Raw genomic sequence first — 23,386 nt, forward strand, 5'->3', positions numbered from 1 at the left:
GATTTGAAGGGGGGGAGTGGCGCTAGAGCCCATAAAGGAATAACTTAGACACTGGTCATTTTTCCACAACTGTGTTACACAAGGTGGGGAGTAGCTTGAGGAAACCAACTGCAAAGGGAGTGCTGAAGGTGCTGGCTGGTTAAGTAAAGGCATAAGTTCCTCAAAAGAGGTTGCTGGTGTCTATGTAGATTCTGGTATATTTGAAACCCCTCAGTGACTGTGTACCTGAAGGAGGGGGTTAGAGGTGCTGTGGGAGAAAAGTTTAGAGCACTTCATAGTAATCAAATCTAAGTAATTCTGTATTTTGATCAAATGCACTATTGATGTTGACTTCTGATTTAAGTTAGCTTATCTGAAAGTGTTGCTTCTGATTTCATAACAACTGTATGTACTGAGTTGTAATTTTTCCAAAGACATAAGAGTAATATTATTTCTCCTGTCCAAATGTATAAGTCTAATTTGTGAGTACTAAGTGCTAGAGAACAGAGACTATTTTTATAAACCAGCTCATATTTTTCCATACTTTGGTGTAGTGTCATTTTTGTGTGTTATTGCGTGGATTTACTGCTGGGTGGTTTGCAACCTTCACACTTGTGCCTCTAGTTTTTATGTCTTCCCCTAGGCCAGGCTACCCTAGGTGACCTGTCATCCCAGGTTCCAACAAATTGGTGTCCAGCGGTGGGATCCTGACTTGGTTGCAGCTACTCAATAGTAATTAAACGCAATACACTGGCCTACACCAGGAGTTTTCTCCTTGCGGCCCTCCTAATTTGACTTTTGTTTTTCCAAATTTGTTTCTGGTGGTGGGTGGAGGTTATCCTCAGATCACGCTTCTTAGTTCCTTCCTGAGTGCTCATTTAAACCCATATTTGAAGAATGGAGTTAAACCTTGAAGAGCTAGAGTCCTACACTGTGACCCAACTTAAAGAGTGGTGTCAACGAAAGGGGGTATTCTTCAAAAAAGGTGCCAAGAAAGGCGAGTTACTGACAAGCCTAAGGGCATGGGTGGAAGCTCATATAGAGGAGGAACAGGACACAGAAGAGAGTGATAGGGACACTGTCCTTGAGACTGCAATGCTGTACCAAGCTGAAAGGGGGAATCTGCTGACAGGTCCCAGGACACTTTCAAGGGAGGGCAGCAGCGTCTCGGTGAGGAGCTTAACTGACGCCGAGTTGGAAGACAGGAGGGAGGAGAGGAGACTGAAATTGGATTTAGCTAGAATGGAAATGGAGAGGGAGGATAGGAGGTTGGCCCACGAAAGAACCATAAAGGAGCTAGACCTTCAAGCCTTAACCCTAAGGTCTCCTAATCCAAACAATGGTGGCAGCGAAAACAAAGTAAATACCAGGGAACCCAGACCCTATCTACCCAAGGATGTTATTGCTAGTTACACCACAGGCGATGACATTGCCAAATGGTTAGCCGCATATTAAGTCTCTTTAAGGGCTCACGGGATCTCAGAAACTCACTGGGGGGGTGGGCTGTATAAATATATGCCACCTGCTGGCAGGGATACCTTGTTGGCTCTGGAGCAGGATGAGCAAACCCATTACCCTACAATGAAAGTGGCACTGGTGAAAAAGTTTGGACTTACCCCTGAAAAATACAGACAAAGATTTAGGGGAAGTCACAAACTGAGTACCCAGAATTGGGTGGATTTCTTAGATTACGCCAAGAAAGCCTTGGAGGGTTGGGTCAAGGGCAGTGAGGTGAAGGATTATGCTTTGCTGCCAGAAGAGTATATTCGCCTGGGACTGACCTGCCTGCCTGACAGCTTACTGCTCGCGGAACCCGCTTCGCGGGTCCCGCGTCGTGCCTTGACATCTGCAGCCGCTTGAAGGTTTGAAGGGCCAACGGAGGGAAATCTTTGTTGGGGCTGCGAGCGGCGTGCGCTCACGGAGGGACTTCAATTCCCAGGAGCGCCCACCAGCCCTGAGGAGCAACACCTGGGCCGCTCTCCCCGACCCCTCCCACCTTTCCATCGACCAGTTGTTACGAGCCCTATAATTGCCAATCGCACTCCCGCAGCGCGGGAGAGCGCGCGGGAGAAGCCCGGGACAAGGGCGGGACCGTCTGTGGCCGTCCGGGGCCGGAGGAGGCCGGGCTGGGCCATATTATTAACATTTTCTTCCTAATTACTTATTTATGAATCTTATTAACTGGTATAATTATTATTGTTACTGTTTGTGTCTAAAGTGACGTTAAAGTCCCCATATTTGGAAGGATAAATATTGTGCCCTGAGTGGCATCGCTGATTGAGTATTGAGGTTGGTTATATCCCCGCCCGTTGTATCTTAAAAAGAATAACAAAAATGCCCTTAAGGTCTGGTAAGGAGAGGCAAGTTCAGGTCTCAACCTCTAATGGTACTTTTACTGGTACAATTGATCAGTTTTTCAAACGTTCTACTGCTATATTAGAGAAGGAGATCGCCCTGGTTGAAAAACGCCTTTCGCTTGATATTATTACTGGCAAGCGGTCTTCACTAGGTAAAATCAATGAGGCTGTCTCCCCTGTCCCACTTTCCACGTTGAACTCGGATAGTAATGTAGAAGTAATGTTGGTAACTGCTCCTGAGATTCATACTGTGGAGATAGTGGATTCTAACCAGGAAAGTGCTTTTAATACTGCGCACGATAACTTACCAAATAGCGGGACTATTTGCTTAGATCAGTCCAGGGATAATTCTGGTCTTTCAGACTCACCAAATCTCAATATTAGTACTGAACTAATGGACTCCCTTTCCCAACCACAACAAACACCCACTCATAACCCTGGGAAACGTAAGAGGGTAGACTCACCGGACATGGAGGAACAAACTGAGGGGCTGGGAAATGCCTCACCATCCCCCCCACAGCTACCCAATATTAACGCTACTGCCCAGCAAGGGGGAGGTGAGACTATGATTAGCATTACAGAAGAGATATTTTTGGCTAAAATTGAGCTGCTATTCAAATCTCTACTTTTACCTCTTTTCGAAATGACAAGGTTACTAAATACAAAAATGGATTCCTTAGATTTGCTAGTGAAGGATAATATAGCGACCTCTGACAAAATCCTCGCCAGCTTAGCAATTGCTGGTCTGACCCCTCCTGTCCCGACCATTCCGAAGCCCACCATTATGATGAACAATAAAGCGGGGGTAATAGTTCACAAGTGGGACCCTCTATACCCAAGGCCCCGCAAACAACTGTACCCGCTCCTAAGAAAGCAGCTTCTACAGAGAACCCTACAAGGCCAAAGCCTGTAAAAAACCAGCAGGTTCAGAAAAACTCAACTTCCGTTAGGGGCAATAATATTAGTCATCAGCCCAACACCAAACCCATCCCAAAGAAACAGTGTGTGAACCTCCCACCGGAGTCAGTGCCTTATACAATTGTTTTAACTGGCGTGGCTCCGCTTGTAGATGGCAAGAGGGAAACACACAAGGATCTTTACAATAAGGTTACATTCTGGCTTAATAAAAACCGGCCACTCCCTCCTAACCTAAATCCTGAAATACTTAATGTAAGGAGGGTGGATTGGATAGGTTTTGGAAAGAAAGATCTTGAGGGGGATTGTGTGGTGGTTAGCTTTAGAGAGCCTTGGGTTGCCGAATACATTTGCAGGGAACCAAGATTCGGTAGAGTTGGGGATGTACAAACTTTACTATTGCATTATTTTTATCCAGCTTTACATGCAAATAGATCCCACACCCCGTTTCATCACTCAAGAAGGGACAGGTCTAGAGGGAGATTCCATTTTGACACTCCGCTCTATCCAATGTTTTATCCCCACCTTGCGAACCGGTTTGCTCCCCTTTCCGGTCTGGAAGGTGTGGATTGACATGATGTAGAACAATCGATTACTGGGAGTTCTAGTGCTGTAATAACTTGCTCTTTAAATAATGTGAGTGTCCCTGGGGTAGAGACTGTCCCTGTGTCTAGCGTAAATCCACAGAGGGTGGAAATAAGAGAAACATTCTTGTCAGGTACCCCTAGACAGACGATCACTAAGGTTGTCGTCAACCCAACCGCCAAGATGGCAGAGAAAACAACTTACACCCTCGCAGTCTTGTCTTGGAATATAGCGGGCTTAAAGGGGAAAGCGTCAGAGGCTGATTGGGGCTCCTTTGTGGATTTACATGATGTTATTATCCTGCAGGAAAGTTGGTCAACCGACGCTATTTATCGGGTTGGCTACCTTAATTACTACAAACCAGCTAGTTAAGGACCGAAGGGTCGCCCTTCAGGAGGTCTAGTTATTTGGATTAGACAATCCTTAGCCATTACTATCACAGAACTCCCTACTCTGAGTAATGACATACTAGCGTTGAAATTAACCGGTAAAAATAACCAGGACCTTTGTTTGTTCAACATATATGCTAGAGGGTTACCAGGTGGGAAGCCTGCAGGAGTGGTAGCTGAACTTGACTCCCTACTAAATAATATTAGTAGTGACAAATGTGTCATGGTGGCAGGTGATTTCAACTGTTGTTTCGAACCGTTTCCTAATCTTGATAGCGGGGGATATGGGGAAATTGATCAGATTTGGAACATTCCCCCTTTGTCTATTCCTCCAATTAAAAAAGTCACAGAGGCAGTTATGCAGTGGTTGGGTCTTTGCCTTGAATGGGACTTGCGTGCAGCGAATGGAAGGACCAAATCAGACCCAATGGGAAAAGTTACATTTGATAACTCCCTAAACTCGAGCCGCATTGATTATTTTTTGTTAAAGATTGAGTTTTGGAAAATATTGGTGGACATGGAAATAGTCACTAGATCTGAGAGTGATCATAACCCCCTGGTAATAAAATTATCAGTGGATGAGGGTCTCCACATGAACCCTGCAACAAATATTGATACAGCAGACGCTGGTCTCACAAATGATTGCAGAAGGGTAAGATGGGCTGGGCTCCAAGAAAATACTGCTACTATTAGCAGGATTGCCATGGAGGTCCTAGCGGCTACAAAACAGATGGTACCCATACTTGAGGCTGGAACCCCACTCGACCAAATCGGGACAATTCATGAGTCTCTTTTTAGTAAAATTAAGTCTTTTTTTATCAAACCCGTAAAAGGAGGAAATAATGTCCCAGCACAATCTAGGTTGAAATGGTATGATAAGACCTGTAGTATTGCCCACAGCTCTCTGTTAAGGGCTATTAAATCCAAATCATGTCCGGATATAAGGATAGCTAGGGTGAATTATAAGGAAGCATTAAAAGAGGCAAAAATCAAATGGGATGATCAGCGTTGGTTAGATTTATATCAGGCAAGTACCTCATCTAACCAACAAAAATTTTGGGAGGTTGTGAAATGGGGAGGGGCGGGGGAATTACATACTCCAGTAAACCATGTCCCTGCAGAGCAATGGGTCAAGCATTACGAGGCACAGTTCAGCCACACGGAACGGATCTCCCTTACTACCATTAGGGAAGATGCCAGTGTGCAGTCTGAGGTGTCCTCACTTGATCACATTGTTTTCACTGAAACTGAAGCTATTTCTGCTCTTAAACAAGTGCAGAATGGCAAAGCCCCCGGCATGGACTGCATCCCTGCGGACCTCTTCAAATACGATCAAACACACTGGGTCCCGTACATATTAATCTTAGCAAATGCTATAGCTAGAGGGACTAGGATCCCAAACTCCTGGAAAGGGGCTGAGATTTTGCCAGTGCACAAAAAAGGGGATAGATCTGATGCGGGAAACTACCGCCCCATCAGCCTCATCGATGCCCTACAAAAAGTAATAGCCAGAATGCTGTTAGGGAAAATCCATTCATGGATGTCAGAAGTAGATATTCTGTCTCCAATGCAGGCGGGTTTTAGAGCACACATTAGCACAGTTGATCAGATATTAAGATTTGTCATGATCTATTGGAAAACTGTGTTATTGAGAGACGGGATGATCTTCGCTGCATTTGTGGACCTCAAATCAGCGTTTGATCTGGTCCCCAGAGGGAAGATGTGGGCAGCATTGAGAAGGATGGGGGTCCCTATTGCACTATTAGAACTTACCATTAGGATGCATGAGGGTAACTTTGCAAGAGTCAGATGGGGTCGCCAGGGCCAGGTTACTGAATCCTTCCCCGTAACTCGCGGTGTGAGGCAGGGTTGTGTCCTGGCCCCCACCCTATTTGTACTCTTCATTAATCAGGTGGTTAAGTTCCTCTCAGATACCCCCACTGATGCTCCTTCACTGGGTGGGACCAAATTCCCTCTTTTAATTTTTGCAGATGATACTCTCATATTGGCCAAAACACAGAAGGGGTTACAGGTAGCAATAAATAAATTCATGGACTTTTGCAATATGAACGATCTTGAGATCAATATTAATAAAACCAAGTTCATGGTCCTGACTAAGAAAAAGCCACTGAGGGGCCATGTTTTAATGAATGGGTCTAGACTGGAGCAGGTTGATGTAATGACTTATCTTGGTGTTACCTTGGATTATAGGCTACAATGGAAAGATCAAGTAGCGGCACTCTGTCTGAAATTTGCCCGCTTGACTGGTTGTCTAGTAAAAGAGCAGCGGTGTTCCCTGACTAAAAGAGTACTGCCCGCACTTAAAATTTATAGTGCTAAAATCAGCTCAGCAATATTATATGGGGCCGATATTTGGGGATGTGTGGACCTGGCTGTCCTGGATAGGATACAGAATAAATTCCTTCGAAACTTAGTTAGTCTCCCCTCTTCAACACCAGTCCTTCCACTTTTGATGGACATGGGCTTGCATACTATTAAACACCAGGCCCTCTATAGGATGGTGGCGTTATGGAGACGCATATGGTCCACCCCGGAGCTGGCCATGTTTGCCCGCGAATTACAGGATGTGAGAATGCAACAAGGGGCAGGTGACATACCGTGGCTAAAGCTAATTAAGAACACTCTTACCGAAATGGGTCTTCCCTTGCTTTGGTCGGAGCCGGGTTCTCAAACCTTCCCTACCAAGAATGAATTAAAACTTCTCTTTTGGTCCATGGTAAAAACGGAACATGTGGCACTTTCTGAGAAAATGAATTTGACAGGCCAGTTTTTGCTCCACAAAGCAGTACCTAACAAAGAAGTATACTGGGATGTTATCCTTAAAACATTAGATAGGAAACTATACCATCAGTTCCGTGTAGGTACACTGCCTCTGAGGGCTTTTACTAGCGGCTGGCAGAGGTTGGAGTCAAGTTTCTGTCCCTGTTGTACCGTTTGCAAAGAAACACTAGGTCATTTTTTATTTGTCTGTACTGCTTATTGTGAACCACGTAATAAGTGGCTGAAACCTATATGTACTAGACTAAACACCCGAGTGAGTAGTGAAGCACTGTACATCTTGAGAACGAACACTTCTGAATGGCTAACCATAGGATTGGCCAAATTCCTTGGGTGGGCTTGGCTGATAAGGATTAAGTCAGTCAGCTCATAGTATCATGACCTAAATAACTTGTATACTGTGTTATCCCACTGATTTTTTGGCCTATGACTTTATTAGTATTGACGATCTGCTATTTTTTTTTTTTTTATATATATGCTCAAATGGTTTTACAATTCTCCTTGACGTCTTTACAAGCATGTTTAATTGAGATTTTTAACTAGATTTGTCTTGCCTTAACTTTTCTTGTCTTGTTTCTTTTTGATTTGTTTAGTATGTGTATTTAAATATTTATGACTTTATGACTTTGTCGCACTAATTGTATTTAATGTAATTTTGTGTATATGTGTGTCTTTTATGATGAAAAATCGAAATAAAGACGTTAAAAAACTGAAAACTGATTATGAGGGGCTGTATGATCTATTTTTGAAAGAGCACCTCCTCGAGAAATGTTTTTCCGAACTGCGCCAACACCTGGTGGACAGCAAGCTGACCAATCCCCGGAAGCTTGCAGAGGAGGCGGACATCTGGGCAAGTACCCGGGTGTCCTCAAAGGGGACTGGAGGGGATTCCCAAAAGGCCGGACAGGGCGCCCCCCAGAAGAAGGAGGGGGGAGATAAAAAGAGGGAATTCTCTAAAGGTCCCAAAAACAATTTCCAAGGGAAGGGAACAGGTTTCACCCCTAAGGCAAACCCGCCCAGAAACCCTAATCCTGGCCAAAGCCAGCAGCCAAGGGTTCTCCACTGTTTTGAGTGTGGTGGTGTTGGACATTATAAGGGAGATGTCAGATGCCCAAAGAGACCACCCCCTCCCACCGGAGGAAAACCACCGGGAGTAGCTAGTGTAGCGCTCGGGGAGGAGTTGCCCTTAGATAAGGGGGGTGAGTGGGCGGGTGTCACCTTAGTGTCCCTGGGAGAGAGGGAGATGGTTCCAAAGATCCAGGTGCCCCCAAATACTACAAAGTATGGGCAATGGGTCACCATCAATGGCCAGAGAGGGGAGGCTCTGAGAGATACAGGAGCCAGTATGACTATGGTGAGAAGTCAACTGGTGTCTCCAGAGCAGGTGGTTCCCAATGTACTCCACCCCGCCGCGATGGCTGACGGCAGAATGGGCCACTATCCAGTGGCTGAGATTCCCTTTGAGTGGGAGGGGGTTGCAGGTTCACTTCGAGTTGCCGTAAGCCCTGCCGTGCCAGTTGATTGTCTGCTGGGGAATGACATGGAGCACAACACTTGGAGAGAGGTGGAATACCGGACGCACTCTGCGATGCTGGGTACACCTGACTGGGCCTGTGCGAGCACACGGTCTGCGACTGCCCGGAGAGGGAGTTCGCCTGGGTTGGAGCCTGGAACAATGGCCCAACCCGCTGCCAAAAAGGGACAGACCCGGAGACAGGAAGAGCCTGCTTCGGCTTCCACACCCCATGTGACAGATCGGCCACCTGCGGTGGTGGACCAGGAGTCCGTGGAGGGGGAAGTAGACTCTCTGGAGGATTTACCCATCCCTGCTGAGTGGCATTTGGAGGGAGGTCCTACCAGAGAGGAATTCTGTAAGGGGCAGAGGGAGTGCCCTACCCTTGAGGGACTGAGGCGACAGGCTGAAGCCCAGGCAGCAGGTGATGTTACGGGACACTACCATATTTACTGGGAGGATGGACTCCTCTACAGTGAACCCAAGGTACCCTTACCTGGTTCATCAAGGGCCTTGGTAGTCCCGCAACAATACCGAGCCTTTCTGCTGGAATTGGCTCATGCTATACCCTTGGCAGGACACTTAGGCCAGGACAAGACCTTTGCTCGGCTTGTCCTCCACTTTTACTGGCCTCAGATGAAAGGTGCGTCCAACACTTACTGTCGGACATGTGTATCCTGCCAGGCCAGTGGGAAAACAGGGGTGAAGCTGAAGGCTCCCCTGGAACCACTTCCATTAGTTAGCACACCCTTTGAGAGGGTGGGCATCGACATTGTAGGGCCTTTAGATCTACCAACAACAGCTGGTCACAGGTTCATCCTGGTTCTGGTGGATCATGCCACACGGTACCCAGAGGCAATTCCTCTGAGGACAGTCACTGCACCTGTGGTGGCTAGAGCCCTAATGGGGATCTTTACCCGAGTGGGATTCCCCAAGGAAGTTGTGTCTGACAGGGGAACCAACTTCATGTCAGCTTACATGCGGGCGATGTGGAAGGAGTGTGGAGTGACCTACCGGTTCACCACTCCTTATCACCCCCAGTCGAATGGACTGGTCGAGAGGTTCAATAAGACCTTGAAGGGCATGATCAGAAGTCTGCCCGAAAGCCTGCGGAGGAAATGGGACGTCCTCCTACCCTGTTTACTCTTTTCTTACAGGGAAGTGCCACAGAAGGGAGTGGGCTTCAGCCCCTTTGAACTTCTGTATGGGCACCCTGTACGCGGTCCTCTCAGCCTGGTGAAGGATGGTTGGGAGAAGTCTCCCAGGAAACCCCCCCAGGATGTGGTGAGCTACATGCTGGCCTTCAGGAGCCAAATGGCGAAGTTGTGGAAGCAAGCTTCTGACAACTTGGAGGCCAGTCAGGCAGTCATGAAAGAGTGGTATGACCACAATGCTCACCAGGTGGAATTGGAGCCTGGCCAGAAAGTGTGGGTGATGGAGCCTGGAGAGCTTAGTGCCCTTCAGGATCGCTGGACAGGCCCATTTGAAGTATTGGAGAAGAAGGGTATGGCCACATACCTGGTGGACCTTAAGACCCCTCGACAGCCCCTACGGGTGCTGCATGCCAACCGTCTCAAACCCCACCATGAGAGGCCCGAGGTCATGTTAATGATGGTGACTGATGGGGAAGAGGAAGCGGAAAGCGAACCTCTCCCAGACTTATTCTCGTCTCAAGAGAAGGATGGGTCAGTGGAGGGAGTGATTCTCTCTCCTACTCTAACTCCTGAGCAGCGGGAGGACTGCCGCCAGATACTGGAGCAGTACTCTACGTTGTTCTCCCTTGTCCCGGGAAGGACTCACCTGTGTACCCATGATGTGGACACAGGGGACAGCCCACCAGTGAAGTCGAAGACCTACCGGCTGTCCGACAAGGTGAAGGCTAGCATCCATGGAGAGGTTGCCAAGATGCTAGAGCTGGGAGTTATCGAACCTTCCAACAGTCCTTGGTCCAGTCCGGTGGTGCTCGTGCCAAAAGCCGCGCCACCAGGCACCACACCCGAACTGAGGTTCTGTGTGGATTACCGGGGACTGAACTCAGTGACAAAGACTGATGCTCATCCGATCCCTAGGGCGGATGAATTAATTGACCGGCTAGGAGCTGCCCAATACCTAAGTACCTTTGACCTCACTTCAGGGTACTGGCAGATCTCCTTGACAGATGGAGCAAAGGAAAGGTCAGCCTTCTCCACGCCTGAGGGACACTTCCAATTTTGCATGATGCCCTTTGGGCTCAAAAATGCCCCCGCCACATTTCAGCGGCTGGTGAACCAGGTCCTCTCTGGAATGGAGAGTTTCTCTGCTGCTTACCTGGATGACATTGCTGTCTTCAGTAGCAGTTGGGAGGACCATTTGCAACATTTGCAAGCAGTTCTCCAGGCCCTGAAACAAGCTGGATTGACCATCAAAGCCAGCAAATGCCAGATTGGGCAGGGGTCGGTTGTGTACCTTGGACACTTGGTGGGTAGGGGGACTGTGCAGCCCCTGCAGGCAAAGATTGAGGCAATCATGGCCTGGGAACCCCCCAAGACACAGACTGAGGTCCGAGCTTTCCTGGGCCTCACAGGCTACTACCGTCGCTTTGTGAAGGGGTATGGCACTATTGTAGCGCCTCTCACAGAGCTCACCTCTAAGAAACAACCTCGACGGGTAGTTTGGACAAACACTTGTCAGCAAGCTTTTGAGAAACTGAAGCAGGCAATGTGTGCAGCACCGGTCCTGAGGGCCCCAGACTTCTCCAAGGAGTTCATTGTCCAGACAGATGCATCAGAACATGGCATTGGGGCAGTGTTATCGCAACTAAATGAAGAGGGCCTGGATCAGCCTGTAGTCTTCTTATCCAGAAGACTGCTTCCCCGGGAACAGAAGTGGAGTGCAATTGAGAGGGAAGCTTTTGCGGTGGTGTGGGCTCTGAAGAAGCTGCGGCCATACCTGTTTGGCTCGCACTTCCTGGTTCAGACTGACCACCGACCCCTTTGTTGGCTGATGCAAATGAAGGGGGAAAATCCCAAGCTGTTGAGGTGGTCCATCTCCCTACAGGGAATGGACTTCCGGGTGGAACATCGGCCTGGAGTGGACCACGCCAATGCAGACGGTCTCTCCAGGTATTTCCGCCTTAGTGATGAGGACTCCCAAGGGGTTGGGTAGTTCTCCCCACTTTCAGCTGGGGGGGACGCGTGTTAGACCTGTCTGGCTTTTTACGTAGTCCCTCCAACTTATTATTTATTTTGTCCCCTTTTTGCCCCTCATACCTTTATTCATTTTTGTGTCCACTAGCTTTTTCTAGGTGTTGGTCAAGGGGATAGGTGTTCTTTCCCCCCCTCATAGTTTTTCACCTCAGGCCTAGAGGCCTGTTCTGACAGGAATATAGTTGGAGTCACAAAATGGTGGCTACCAACTGCCCTAACTGCCAAACCTAGAACCTGTCCCATAGAGTAGAATAGGGCGTTCCAGAACCTTCTGGTCCCTTCTGGACTTCTGAGGGTCAGCCTATAAAAGGCGGAATGCTGGACAGCCATTTTGTCTTGTCAGAGAGAGTCAGCTGGAGGACAGGCTATCTCGGAAGGTGGGGGGAGGCTAGTCAAAGGGTTGACCTCCTGGACTGGGATGCGGCCTTATTGATCCACTTCTCTACCCCTCCTTTGGGATCCTTGTCTTGTCCCTGCTGTTTTTGGTTACTGGAGACCCTGGGCGCCTGACTAATCCCTAGACTAGAGGAATGGGGATGTGAACAGGAGAAGGAGACTGCAGCACTGTGAGGTGCAGTCCTCTGCTCAGTGAAGAGACTTGAGGGTGACTATTATTGAGAATTTCCCAGACATATAGGGGTTAATCCTTGTGGCCTAACCCTTGCTCAGTTCAACAACTTAACTCTGCCTCCAACTGCCAGGGTTTCCCCCTAGTGACAAAACCCTACAGCGTCCCTCCTCCTACCCGCCATCGCTGATTGCTGGTTGAGGAGAATGGTGAGCCCTGCGGGAGCAGAAGCGGAGCGAAGACGTCCTGGTCCGCCCCCGGGTCAGTGTGGGGAGAGAAGCGGCGAAGGAGTTGTCTATGCGGTGAGGAGCGGTCCTGGATATGCCCTTGTCAGTTCTGGAGTGGGCGGAGTAGCGGAAAGAGCACCGGCAGGAGAGCGCGGGCTTCAGCGGGAGACACTTCCCCATCGCGCATGCCCGGTTGTGCGCTCGGCTCTCTGAGGCGGAGCCGGTCGAGAGGAGTAGTGTTTTCCTCGATCGGAGCGAGGGAGAGGTGAAGAGGAACGCCGGGAATCCTACGGCGGCTGTGGCAAGTGGTAACTTCTCTCCCCTGCTCGAGCGCCACATGGAGAAGCTGGCGTGAGCGGGAGGGGAGAACTGTGGAGCCCAAAAGCGGCTTGGGGAACACTGCGGTAATGGCCTTCACCGTTTGGGCGCCACGCAGAGGAGTAGGCTCGAGCGGGGTGAGGAGAGCTGAGGGGCCCTAGAGGCTGGTTAATCTTGCCAGCACTTGGCTCCTTTGTCCTGCCGAGTGATTTTCCCCACCCTCAGGCGCAGCAAGACTACAACCGCCAGTTCTTTCACAAGTAAGGAGGTGATTTGAAGGGGGAGAGTGGCGCTAGAGCCCATAAAGGAATAACTTAGACACTGGTCGTTTTTCCACAACTGTGTTACACAAGGTGGGGAGTAGCTTGAGGAAACCAACTGCAAAGGAAGTGCTGAAGGTGCTGGCTGGTTAAGTAAAGGCATAAGTTCCTCAAAAGAGGTTGCTGGTGTCTATGTAGATTCTGGTATATTTGAAACCCCTCAGTGACTGTGTACCTGAAGGAGGGGGTTAGAGGTGCTGTGGGAGAAAAGTTTAGAGCACTTCATAGTAATCAAATCTAAGTAATTCTGTATTTTGATCAAATGCACTATGGATGTTGACTTCTGATTTAAGTTAGCTTATCTAAGAGTGTTACTTCTGATTTCATAACAACTGTATGTACTGAGTTGTAATTTTTCCAAAGACATAAGAGTAATATTATTTCTCCTGTCCAAATGTATAAGTCTAATTTGTGAGTACTAAGTGCTAGAGAACAGAGACTATTTTTATAAACCAGCTCATATTTTTCCATACTTTGGTGTAATGTCATTTTTGTGTGTTATTGCGTGGATTTACTGCTGGGTGGTTTGCAACCTTCACACTTGTGCCTCTAGTTTTTATGTCTTACCCTAGGCCAGGCTACCCTAGGTGACCTCCTACACTACACAAACACCATTGCACTACCCAAAACCCTAAAACGCAACCCCCAGCACGACCCCTCCATTACACAAACACCACTGCTCTTCCCTAAACCCTAAAACACTACCCCCTGCACGACCGTCTACACTACCCAAACACCACTGAACTGTAGTGTAGTTCCTATATTCCCAATAGGCTCTGCGCATTGGAATAATACATCCTATTGGTTTGACGTAGGACTTATGTCAACTATTTCTCTATCGAATATATTAGACTTAATTGTGAGTGTCAGCTAGCTCTGAGGTCACTAGAAACTGTCTCGAATAAACAAGAAGGAATTCGTTTCTGACAACTGCATAAACATGACAACTTTGTTTCCCCAAGAACAAAACTGATCTTCAGAGTCGGAAACAATAGATATATATTTTACTCAGTCAATCGTGCATTCTTCGCTTCATCAGAGGTGCAGAGAAATAGAGAGACGGGTGTTTTCAATAAAAGGGTTTATTGAACAGTCTTCTTTCTCATGCAAGTAAAGTGAGCTGCTACAATTGTAATACTAGTTGCAAAGTATAATGCGTACAGTAAGAAGAGTATTATGAAATCATACTGTAAAAGCATTGTATGGTTTCTTAAACCATAGATAAATACATACATAAATAACAAAGGCTAAAAAGTATGCAACTGGTGCTTCAAAAAAACGCCTACCCCAATGTACCTAACCTAAGTCTAGTACGAGGGAAGGAGTAAGTGAGGTGCAGCATAGGTTTAGTTTTCTTTGCCAAGAATCTATCCAAGATTTCTCTTAGGGTCTAATCAGCTCCGTACCTTGGTTTTAGAATGAACGAGGTTTGGTATCTTTGTCTCAGGACTCGATTTCCCAACACCCCGCAAGGGGAGCTTGGAAACACTGGAGCTGGATTCTCAGTGAGAGAAAGGACAGCTTCTCGATCAGTGCATCAGCTGGAGGGTCGGCTTCCTTCGGCACTTGCTGTAGCGCGTTGCGTCGGGTAGATAGTCGAGCTGCTCCGAACCACCGTGTGTTTGCTAGGGCAAGTGTAGGCATATTTATACCGTGAAGGTGCCTAGTTTGACGTAACGTCGGACATAATAACGTCATCAAAGAACCCCAAGGGAATGGTAGTTCTTTGAAAACTCCATGAATTCTTGGACAAATCAATATTCAAGCAAGGGGATGTCCCTGACTGCTGAAGCTGAGTTTTCCAAGAAATCGTTGTGGCTTTTTTCGAACGAGTGAAAGTAGCCATGCCTGTATTTGGACTGCATGAGTTATGACTAAATATGGTTATGATTTCTATGCCTATATAAGGGAAATGCGAATTGTACCTATAAAAGGGCATGAATCGGGGAATTACGCTTGGATCCTAAAATGCTACACAACACCCACACCACTTTATTTTGTTCAATATTACTAAATTCCAAGCATTTTGAAACATATCTAAAGCATGATGTTTAAAAATCCTTCCCATTCTAAATGTTTGTACTCAAAAGATGAGCATTTGTGCTGTACACATTTTTAAAAGCAACATTTTCATTCAAAGCATGTAGTGTGAAATTGGAAAAATGCTTATCAGAATGAGTCATGAAATAACATTTCTGAAATGGCTCTTAAATACAGAAGAAACGTCGAGATCATTCCATGACAGAATATATGAACTGTTTAGGTTGTGGACAAGGTCAAATATTGTCACTTGGAAGTGTTTCAAAGAATTCTTGTTCTCTAAGAAAAGTTCTACTTTAAGCAGATTACTTTGTACCAAAAAATAAATGAATTCAATTTTGGAAAAAGTCAAATCACAGACAAATAGAGTTCATAAAGTTGGAAGTTTTGTTTTGAAAAGTGAAGGTCGAATACAGAGTCCCATAGAACACTGTGTGCTAACTTCAAAAGTAATTCTCGTTGTTTGGAGAAAACATTAAATCCTCTAAGCAGGCAAAGAAATCGTTTACCACAGTAGGTGAAAGTTGGACCACTTCATTAAGTAAACCGATAGCACAAAAATGTGAAACATCGCCGTCAGCGTTAGCCGCATTAGCAAAGTTCGTCGAAGATGGAGATGGTACCTGTGTGTCTGTCGATCCACGTATCTCACCGTCAGCAGATTGCATCTGTGAAACCTCAACCAATGCCGTCATCTGGATTGGTCGCCGCTGGGGACAACACAATGCATGGGCCGTTTCTGAACCAAGCAAAGTATCAACAACTGTTGGCAGTGCTGATGGAAGTGTTAGACAGACGTCCAACATGCATTCTTCTCCACATATCAGGCATCGTGGAACAGGTAAGATGCAATCTTGCCAGATTGGTCGGAATGATAGAAACTACGTGGTATTCAGGTCTCTTAAACGAGTTAGGCCCAGAATCTGTATCATGCGCTCACGACACTTCATTGCAGGAGAGTGTTCTCTGTGGTAATCTGGGTGTCGCTGCTGACCGGACTTGCCATATCGGAGCAGAAGGAACAAGAACAGTATTCCTGCTATGAGTCCCAAAATGAGAGGCAGGCCGCCGAACACAGAATGCACGAATTTTGGAAATATGGCAAGGACTGCTTCAAAGGGTGCTAACAGTCCCAAAAAAACTGTCTTAAATACATGTACAATACCACTGGTATCAGACATGTTTAAGATAGGACCTAACATTTCTTCTAAATGTACAGGGCAGATTGTCGATAATAGGGCATGTATCTCTGCAGAGGACCTTGCAACTTGAAGTTCATACGTCTCTTTGGATAAGGTCAGTGGCACAGTTTTTTGTTAAAGAATGGCTTTCATTCTGCTTAAAGTATCAATTCGAATAGAAGAGATGTTCAGTGAAGGCCATAACGGCAACTCCCCGTCTGTCTTAGCTTTAGGAAACAATACTTGCATACAACAAGTGACCCTGGCAGGCACAGTTACGAGATAGGTTGTTCCTGGCAACATGCCACAGCAGCTGTGATCATTCAACATAATATAGCTTCCGTTAGAAAGCTGCCTAAAAATTGGATCTATCACTGCAGCTGGAAAACCTTGCAGGTGGCAGGATAAATTGGTAGAAGAACCATCACAGGCTCCATGTAAATTAATACCCAGACATAATAGTGTACCGCTTAGTGCGCTTTTACATTGTGAACTACTAAGAAATACTTATTTTCTCCTACTCCAACATCTGTGTGTGTATGGTAATTCCCAGTTTGACTTTATGTATTCCTTACCCAACATTTCATACACGGCAACTGCTATATGTTTCAAACAGTATTTAAAAATTGAAAATTGTGACAGGCAGAGTGATTATCCCGTGTATTAGCCATTCTGTTGCAGGTTTTTCCAGTTTCTCAATGCTCAGCACCGTATAGTCTACCCCTCTTTGTGCCAAAGTGATTTGTTTATCTGTAAGGTTAAATACAGAAAACAATGACGTGGTGTTGATTAGACGCCATGGCACATATCCAGAACGAAGATTTTGCAGCGTCCAGCCTGGAAGCATTATAGAACGTAATTGAGACTGTCCATGCTGTAGCATGAGCAAGTCCTGTTCCATTATGTCTATGGCAGAGGATATTATGCTGTCCAAAGAATTAAATCTGGATGACAGAGTCAATAACTCATTGTCAACTACAGAGAGTGCTTTCTCTAAATTAATATGATCAATTCCTCGTATTCTTTCTGCAGTTTCTGCCTGTGTCGCTTTCCAACCTTCATTATAAATGGCTTATATACCTGCGTATATGAAACGTTTATGACATCGTTTTGGAGGACCTTGTAAGAAGTCCCTCAAATCAACACCATCGTTAATCAATGATAAGTGTTGTATAACCTCTATAAGTGTAAATTTTTGCAGCCACTCAAGGCACAGTTTTCCTACACTGTATGTTGTTACTATCCCTGGATGTTGTCTCTTGACATATCTTGGGTCTGGCCTAGTTAGTGTAAATCCTTGTGTCTTGTTCAAGAATCTATCTTGACAGTTATTTTGTCTGTGGGCCAGATTAACCATGTTTTCCAATCAGAATCAGTTCTGTTTTTTAGAAAAATAAATGTTACTTCTACCCCTCCCTCTGAAGTGTTTTTACTATCAGGTGTAGGTGTAGGTATGGACGGTTTGTTCAAATCTTTTATCTTGGCTAGGCCAAGGCAGTATGTCTGTTGAACAGTGTTGATCAAAAACATTATTAGTTCAGGGATAATGCAAGCTCGAAACAAAGCTTCTATTCCCTGCACCTGACAGTCTTTTGTACCCCAGACAGTTTATGTTTCAATGTTGTCAATCCAAAAGTCGAAACCTAATGAGAACAGCTGGGCATAGAAGGCTGCAGAATACATTTGCTTTGTATTTATTCACATACTCTTCATTCCTCTCTTATTAACATGTTTTAAAGTAAAACGTTTCCGGATTTGTGGTATTGAAACCTGAGAAGTATGAACATTTATCATACAATGTTTTTGAGATACCTTTTGGTGGCGTTGGACAATGTTCCCATTGATTAAAAGTATAAACATTTCTAGGGTTTGCAGATTTGTGCAAATAATGATGACCATAGTGATTATAACAGTACATTTGTGCATAATCTGATGAACCTTCTACGTATTAGGTCACTCAAGGAAACCTTGAATTGATGTAGAACCTTCAACAGCTCTGCAGGACCAAAGATGTCATAATCAGTTCTTTCCCATGCTATACCACCAGGTATAGGAACGGCTGTGATGTTCACTGATGTCAAGTCTTTTTGTTCATGATGAAATGATTTGAGTGGCTTGAGGAGCAAGTTGATTTTCTTACTTGCTGTATCCATTTTACTATATCTTCCATCTATCAGCATTCCCAAACTTAATACAAGGATTAGCCAAAGTAGGAGGAAAAGCACGCCTAGCACAATCCAAAGTTCAACCCATGGTGAAACAAGATACAATTTTTCAAGTTGCTGAATAAGTTCTGTTACTTGTTCTTTAAAAGTTTTTTTTGCTGGCGTTGTTTCAGGCTCACTGGGATCCTCCGAAAACGTATCAAAGTTAATGAAATAGCCAGAAGCAGTTCTGTCAATTGTAGGTATTGCATCCGGATTACTTGAAATCACTGGAGCTACCGGATCCCTTGTCATGTTAGTATAGTAAGATGCTATATCATTGTAGACAGATGTTTCTTGAAGAACTGTTATTTAGGTCTCAAGAGGCACAAGTTCTATTGCTTTATTGCTTAGTCCTTTGTTTTATGCTGCAGAGTCTTCCAATGTTATCAGTCTCTCAGTCTGCACCTCTTGGATAATAGCAAGATTTGGTCTTCTGCTAAATCTTTGGAGTCCACTGGGCCTACTACTTATTATTGGCTACATGATGTGGCTTTACCAAGTCGATAGATACGAACCTGTTCTCCTTTATTCCAGCAAGGGGCAGCAGTAACACTGTTCTTGATCAGTGGATTGCTAGCACAGGTACTGGTTTTCTGTAAGAAGGCCCACATTCCTTCTTATACGTGATCTTTTCTCTGACTGGATCCCTACTTTTGGAATCCAGACAGGCCTTCTGGGATGAGTGGTTCTCCTTCAGTGGTCGTTGGCTTCTGTGTTGTGTTGCTTTGACTTCTTTTCTCATTTAAGTCCTGCAAAACAGCCAAACGGTCTTTGATATCAAAGGGTTTTTATTCCACCACTGAAGTGTGATGATCAAGGTCCTGGTCAAGCATTTTAGTACCAAAAAGGATTTCATATGGAGTGATTCCACACAGAGAATTTCTTGGCATATTATTTAAACTACGTTGGACACTTATTAGATGTTTGACCCACCCGTCACTAGAGCCTAATATCCTAGCTGTTATAGATTGCTTTATGTCCCGTTTTTTTCTTTCCGCTACAGAATTTCCCTCAGGATGGAATGAACTCGAGTACCGCAATGCAACGCCCAGGTTGTCCATGGTCTCCTTGTAAGCTTTGGAGCTAAACGCAGGACCCTGGTCAGAATGTAGCGTGCTGACTGTGTATGTGCTGATAAAGACTCGCAATCTTTTATAACAGTTTGGGCTTCAGCCGAGTGCTGAGGCCACATCCAAATGAATCTGTCCTAATAGTTATGGGATCGCATTTGTCCATAGAGACACCTGCGTGTAGATAGTCTAATGCTGTCCAGCAAAGGTGTCTGTCCTGGGCTGGCTACACTGTAGTCAGGTATCTGGCGGCGTTCTCTGCTGCGATCTCTGTTGCAGTCAGGGCAATTATTGAAAATTCATAAATGTGGGTATTCATCCCAGGCCACCAGCATGTCTCTTTTAATTCTAGAATGGATTTAGAGATCCCATGATGTATCAGACCCTCTCCCATATGTACTTCTTGTATCAAAGCTCCTCTAAGTCTCCTGTTTGGAATTACTCTATCCCCCACTCCATTGATTTGAGCAAAAAGGACGGAGTTGGCATCAATTATGTATGAATATTCGAGTGGATAGTTTAGAGGTAACGCTGCACCGCTGCCTTTGCTTGTGGCATTGACAGCTAGCATTTTTTCGCCGTCTATTTTTGTTTTTAAATGTGTGATTGCAGCTACGGAAGCCGTTTGCACAGCTGCCTTCGCGGCTTCATCAGCCAATAAATTCCCTGTAACGTGAACGCCATCACGCTGATGACTCAGTGTGTGGATCACGTGAGTCTTTTGTAGTTCTTTCTGTAATAGAACTACTTGTTCCCAATGCATCTTATGCTTGATTGTGCCACCTTTTGCATCTTTGAAACCGTTTTGAACCCAGTTCTGCAAGTATTCATTGTAAGATTGAACGCAGTAACATGAATCGCACACTATGAGTGTGGGGAATTCGCAATCGGTATTTTCAAGCGCCATCTTGAAAGCCTGTAGTTCAGCTCGCTGAGCTGTACAGTCTCCGAGAGATTGTGTTTTTATGACTATAGTTCGGAATTTACCATCGCGCCAGCGTCCTTTAACAATCGCACGCGCAGCACTATAAGCTTGTTTACCCCCAATTGTAGGCTGTGCTGATCCGTCTGTATAAATTATACATTCGTACTGTTCCAGAGGCAGAATCTCAGTTGGCAGAGACGTTCTTGCTCGTATTGTAGAAATTCTTGTGTTTTAAAGTAGGGGTCAAAATGTATTCAACGTCCGTTGCAGCAAGAGAGTTAACCCATTGTATCCATCTTGGATGTAAAGCCTTTGCATTCAGAATGCTTGCTTTTGTCACTGCCTCTAAGGCAAATAAAGGAGTAACAACCATTATGCGTTTACCCTGTGCGGGAACTCTCTTTTTTGCTAATGCAGTTTGAACCGTTGTCAGAATTAAAGTTTGCTGCCAGGCTTTTGCCTTCACTTGATAACTCGTATCCTAGAAAAAGGATATTGAGGTATTGGGTCACCTTTGTGAGTCCCTGTATAGTTTACCATAGGTACTCAGGGCATAGGTGCACCCGAGGCCTACCAGGGGCTGCAGCATGTATTATGCCACCCCTGGCTGGCCCTCCAAACTGACACCACAGGTCTGTTCACACAGCCTGGGTAAGGTGGTGTAAGCACCCCTTACTTAGATATAGTATACCTATATCTATCTATACATATATACACATATACACCTATAAGTCACTCCTATGGCAGGCCTTAACAATCCTGGCGGCAGGGTGCTTGGTTTTATGTGAGAGGGTGCCCTAGCATGAGCTGAGCCCCTCTGCAGCTTTCGGAACCATCTCCTTATAGCTGTTCTATGATATAGCCATACCATATACTCTTAAGTGCATTATAATCCTCGCGGTTAATGCTAACTTTGGTTTGGCTTTATCAAAACATGTTGTGTAATGTGTCAAACACTTTGGAATACTACCCCCCCCCCCCCACCAGTCCTGGTGGTGGGGGTAGCATTCCACCCTTCTAGAGGGAGAAGACATGTAGTTACTGGTTTACCCGGTTAAAGTTAACCAGAGCCTCAGCATCACAAATTGGATGCTGCTGCAACAGACAACAGACACGAGTCTGACCTCCATCTGCTGGATAAAACTCTGGCAGGGGAGGCCTGGACAATAGGTTTCCTGTCCAGGGAGGTGCCAGAACCTTCCCAGACAGGGTTTTGTGTATTGTGGCAGGGAGGGCTGCATCAGCAGATGCTTTTCCAGACACTGCCTGGGGCACACAAGGTGCTCCATGCATAGCCCAGTTCAAACCAGTTGCTGGGGCACTCTGCCCCAGCTCTGGTATGAAACTGGACAAAGGGAAAGGGGTGTAACCACCCCTTCTCAGGTCCACCCATAGGAGGGACCTTAAAGATAGTCCAACCCACCTGAACTTAGTATAAGTATAGGAACCCCGTCCGTAGGACTTCAGATAACCCTGGACGAATCTTTGCAAGACATATCCTGGACCTTTGACATTCCATTTCGACTGGAAGACGGAAGAAATCTCCCTTGTGGTCAAGGAGTGACCACCCTGTTCAAACAGGCACCAAGAGCAACTTTGCTAGTCTGCATTTTTGAGGCTCCCGCCGGATCCCGGAGAATTCAAGACGTCTCTAACCCCGACCCACATCCACAGCAAAGCTGAGACATTTGGCGGACACAAGAGATGTGGAACCGGAACTCCTGGACATCTTGCATTTTGCAAGCTGCACTCCTTCAATGAGGTATCTTGAAGTTGTGCTTTGGGGTGCTTGAAGCCCCAGCCCGAGCACTATTTGCACCAAAGCCTAGGCCCCCACACTCCTCGAGTGTTCCGTGGGCCCCGCTTTTGCCTTTGAGCTTGTTGCGTCTTTCCGGTTCCTAGTCTGTTGTCTAGGGAGCCCCCTGAAGATTCCATTTTAAAACTAACTCACTTTTCTGGTTACTCCAGGCTTGCTCCAGCTTCCCCGTAAAGGGGAAGTGCCACAGACCTTGCTAGTCTGCAACAGAGCCAATCTTGACATATGGCGTGGGTTGTGGTTGCCAAGGCTTCTTGGGTCCAATCCGGATACCAACACCGCAGTCAACTAGATCCATTGTAGTACAGCTTGAATCCAGTGCCTAGTCATTGTCAATGCCTGCGGGACCTCGTGGCTGAAGAGACAAGTTTGACTACTTCACCTGAAATCACCCAACATCGCCTGGTTCCTTCCTGGTTACTGGCTAGTGACCCAGAATCTGTCCCTTCTCATTTCAGGTTCTTCAGATCTTTGATCCAGCCTTAGATCCACCCGGACACTTTTCCTCTGGTCGCCTGCAGCACTTCTTTGCAGCTCTCCATAGAAAACGACGACGAAACCCGACACGAAAAGACACCTATGGACACAGCTTCCCTGGGTGAGGTAACACAAGTACTTCAGTGCTCCCGTGGGTCTTGACTCTCAAAGTGCCCTAGTATAAAATGGTTCTATCCTAGTCCATCTGGAAGTGTCCTTAAATTGTATATTTGTAACTTTTACTTTACCCATAGAAAGTCAATGGTAACCCGCGTCTGTGTTTAGACACTGCACGCGTCTCCCATGGGCCTCCTAACATTTGGTTGTTTAGAGTAGCCCCAGCGATTCCACAGGCCCCAGGCCTGCTTTCTAATTCTCTCTTGGTTCTTATACCACTTACTTAGTATATGGTTTGTGAGGTCCCTAGGGCATAACGTATACTGTGCAACTTATCTTATATTAATGGTGTGACTTGTATTGTATTTTTACCTCTGACCTCATAAAGTGTCCAGAGG

This window comes from Lissotriton vulgaris, chromosome 3_1, assembly GCF_964263255.1.
Source record: "Lissotriton vulgaris chromosome 3_1, aLisVul1.2, whole genome shotgun sequence".
In the NCBI taxonomy this organism is placed as follows: Eukaryota; Metazoa; Chordata; class Amphibia; order Caudata; family Salamandridae; genus Lissotriton; species Lissotriton vulgaris.